Here is a 4,613-nt window from a genome sequence, read left to right as displayed (position 1 = left end):
TGCACGGGTGCGTGCGTGTGCTTCGTTATATCTTCTCTCTCCTGGTGTTTGCGGATTGCGGAATGGAGTCATGAGATGAGGTCCCAGGGCATATGCAGAGTCACCTGGAAGGGAAAAGACAGGAGGATGTTAGTAATGCATGTGCCCCTCGTGATGTCTGCATCATGGGGGGGGACAGTCATACCTGACACCCATGTCACTCACCAACCAGCCAACTGTCCCCATACACATTCTGCTCAAATTGTCTTGGGATGTCACTTTGCCTGAATATAAAGCTGTCATGGCTGGATCCGGGGTGTTTTGCACGGACGTGCCATATGAGGCCATGTGCATCCACGATCACTTGGACATTGATAGAATGCCAATGTTTTCTGTTGCGGTATATGTGCTCGGTCTCGTGGGGGGGCTGTATTGCCACATGGGTACAATCAATTGCACCCACAGTGCGTGGGAAACCATCAATTAGGCAGAAATCTGTCATTGCCTTCAGCCGCATGTCCTCCTGGGTGGGTCTGATTATGTGGTGCGACATGCGTCGGAGTATTGCGGGGACAACTTGGTGCACGCATCTACTCATGCTGGTTTGGGATATCCCAACCACGTCTCCACTGGTTCTTTGAAAAGAGCCTGTGGCAAGAAAATGCAATGTTGCCAGGACCTTCACCAGTGGCTGCACTGCATGGGATCGTTGTGTTGGGCTGCTGATGTCATTCTTCAGGGCTCTGGTAATTTCAAGGATGGCATCAGGGCTGAATCTATAACGGTGATACACATCCACATCAGCCATGCCAAAGAGGCTAATGCGCTGTGGGTAGATCCTCTCACGTGCCCTCCTCCGTGCCCTCCTCCTTCTAAGTGCCTCTTCCTCCTCACACACTAGCAGTGCTAAGACCACGCCTGCCCCTGGCATGTTGGCATACGAATGTGTTGTCCGCAAAATTTGGTTGCTCAGCTCGTCTGGGATGGTGCTGCTGTATTTGCTTTTTTCAAGCTAACTTACTCAGGTCTGGAGCAAAGTTAACCGAGCTTTATAAGGGGTAACTTTCAGCCGGACAATCGTCTTACGCGCACAGCGCGTAGCCTAAGCCGATCGCGCGTAGGTTCGGGAATCAGCGCATCTACATCATTTGCATATTTGAATACTAATTCTATGGCAGCCTAGGATGCCATCAGCTGAAATATACGCCTACGCTGCGTAAACTTAAACTAGTTAAGACGGACAGGAGTAGCCTGATTTCTGGCGGATCTGGTTCTGTGACTATGGCGCATAGATAGGACGGCGCATCTTTACACGTACGCCGCGCATTTCCATATACGCCGGTGTAACTTGTTTGAGAATATGGCCCAATATGTTTTACTTGTTGCTATAATAAATATCCCAAATTAAAAAAAAAAAAAAAAAAAATTCTTAGTTTAGGCCGATACGTATTCTTCTACATATTTTTGGAAAAAAAAAAATCGCAATAAGCGACTGGTTTGCGCAAAAGTTATAGTGCCTACAAAAAAGGGGACAGAATTATTATTTTTTATTATTTTTTACTAGAAATGGCGGTGATCTGTGATTTTTATTGGGACTGCGACGTTATGGCGGACACATCGGACACTTTTGACACATTTTTTGGCGCCATTCACATTTATACTGCGATCACTGCTATAAATATGCACTAATTACTGTATAAATGTGACTGGCATTGAAGGGGTTAACACTAGGGGGTGAGAAAGGGGTTAAATGTATTCCCTGCATTGTGTTCTAACTGGGGGGGGAAGGGGGGTGACTGGGGGGGGGTGACCGATCTATGTCCCTATGTACAAGGGACACAGATCGGTCTCCTCTACAGAGACAGGACGCTGTCTCTGTGTAAAACGGCAATGAGAGATGATGTCATATGTTTACATATGAGATCATCTCTCATTGGCTGCACAGATCGCATCGCAAACGGCCACTCTGATTGGCCGTTCGCGGCGATCTGTAATTGGCTGTGTCCAAGGGACACGGCCAACACAGAGTTTCCCCGCTGCGCGCTCTGGAGCGCGCGTGGGGAATGCGCAAAGGGGCGGACGTCAATTGACGTCCAGTTGAATTTTCAGGTCCGTGCTGTAGCCGTCATTCAGCTATAGCACGGGTCTGAAGTGGTTAACGAATTTTGACAAGTTCGTTAATTCGCGAAAATAACCCGTTAAACGTATTTTTTCAGAATATTCGTCAGTTCGAATAGTCAAAAATTTGTAAATTCTAATATTCGTAAATTCATAAATTTGAATATTCGAAATTTCCGAAATTCGGAAATCCAAAATTAAAAAATATCCGAAAAGAAAGACAATTCAAAAACCCAAAGATCTGAAATAATAACTAACAATACCTTAAAGCGTAACTCTGCTTTTGTTGAGAAAAGACATTCCCCTCTGGGTGACCTATGTTGCAAGGATTAACAAACTAACAAACTTTGTTGCAAATTCCTACCTTTTGTTATTCTGAATAAATCAGTGTGTTTTTGTGCGTCGGAATTGGCTACAGACGATCGTAATTTCCGATCGTCGGAAAATTAGAGAACTAGCTCTCAAATTTTTGCTGTAGGAAATTCCAACAGAAAAAGCCCAATGGGGCCTAGACATGCGGTCGGAATTTCTGACTAAAAGCTCACCTCTTTTTTTGCCGGAAATTCTGATCGTGTGTACGCGGCATAAGACCTCACCTGGAAAATGCCATTTGGTTTTTTGGCGGCAGTCCTCAAAAAGGATATCGGGGAACTGGAGAAAGTGCAGAGAAGGGCAACCAAACTGATAAGAGGCATGGAGAAGCTCAGCTATGAGGAAAGATTGGAGGAACTGAATTTATTCTCTCTTGAGAAGAGGAGAATAAGGGGGGATATGATCAACATGTACAAATATATAAGGGGTCTATATAGTGAACTTGGTGTTGAGTTATTCACTTTACAGTCATCACTGAGGACAAGGGGGCACTCTTTACGTCTAGAGGAAATGAGATTTCACCTCCAAATATGGAAAGGTTTCTTCACATTAATGCCGCGTACACACGATAATTTTTCGGCTTGTAAAAAAACGTTGTTTTTCAGCCTCTAGAAAAAGCAAAGTTTTTTCCAACTTCATCATTAAAAAGACGTTGCCCACACACTATTGTTAAAAAAAAAAAATGCTCTAGCAAAGCGTGGTGACGTAAAAAACATGTACGACGGCACTATAAAGGGGAAGTTCAATTTAAACAGCACCACCCTTTGGGCTGCTTTAGATGATTTTTGTGTTAGTAAAAGACGATTCGCGCTTTTCTGTCTGTTACAGCGTGATGAATGTGCTTACTCCATTACGAACGGTAGTTTTACCAGAACGAGCGCTCCCATCTCAGAACTTGCTTCTGAGCATGCGCAGGTTTTTAACGTTGTTTTATGCCCACACACGATCATTTTTACAACCCGAAAAACGACATAGTTTAAAACGTCGTTAAAAAATGCAGCATGTTCGATTTTTTTTTTGTCTTTTTTCAGAACCCGAAAAATTATGTGAAGCCCACACACGATCATTTTAAATGACATTTTTTAAAAACGTTGTTTTTTACATGCCGAAAAATGATGGTGTGTACGCGGCATAAGAGCTGTGAAAATGTGGAACAGACTCCCTCCAGAGGTGGTTCTGGCCAGCTCAGTAGATTACTTTAAGAAAGGTCTGGATTATTTCCTAGATGTACATAATATAACTGGGTACTGACATTTATAGGTAAAGTTGAGGAAAATCCGATTGCCTCTCGGGGGATCAGGAAGGAATTTTTTCCCCTGCTGTAGCAAATTGGATCATGCTCTGCTGGGGTTTTTCGCCTTCCTCTGGATCAACTGTGGGTATAGAATCGGGTATATGTGATTGTATTATTTTTTTATTTATTTTTTTATTGGTTGAACTGGATGGACTTGTGTCTTTTTTCAACCTGACTAACTATGTAACTATGATTAAAAAAAAAGGGCCAGATTCACAGAAAAAGTACGCTGGAGTATCTGCTGATACTCCGGCGTACTTTCAAATTTGCCGCGTCGTATCTTTATTTTGAATTCTCAAACAAAGATACAACGGCATTTGGCTAAGATCCGACAGGCGTACGGCTTCGGATCTTAGGATGCAATACTTCGGCGCCCGCTGGGTGGAGTTAGCGCCATTTTCCGCGTCGGGTATGCCAATTAGCTGTTTACGCCGATCCACGAAGGTACGCGCGGTCGCCGCATTCTCTTACGTCGTCGCTAGTCGGCTTTTCCCGTCGTAAAATTGCGGGTGCTATTTCAATGGCTTATATTTAGACTAGCCATGTTAAAGTATGGCCGTCGTTCCCGCGTCGAATTTGAATTTTTTTTTTTTTTTTTCGGAAGTCGTCCGGGAATAGGAAAGGACGTAACGCACGTCGCCGTTCAAAAAATTACGTCGGTGCAACGTCATTTCGCGCAAAGCGCGGCGGGAAATTTCAAAACGGAGCATGCGCAGTGCGTTCGGCGCGGGAACGCGCCTAATTTAAATGATACACGCCCCATTTGAATTAGGCGGGCTTGTGCCGGACGGCTTTACGCAACGCCGCCGCAAGTTTACAGGCAAGTGCTTTGTGAATCAAGCACTTGCGC

Source organism: Rana temporaria, chromosome 9 (assembly GCF_905171775.1).
Source record: "Rana temporaria chromosome 9, aRanTem1.1, whole genome shotgun sequence".
Taxonomy (NCBI): Eukaryota; Metazoa; Chordata; class Amphibia; order Anura; family Ranidae; genus Rana; species Rana temporaria.
The sequence above is the reverse complement of the archived record's forward strand: the minus strand, read 5'-3'. Positions refer to the sequence as shown.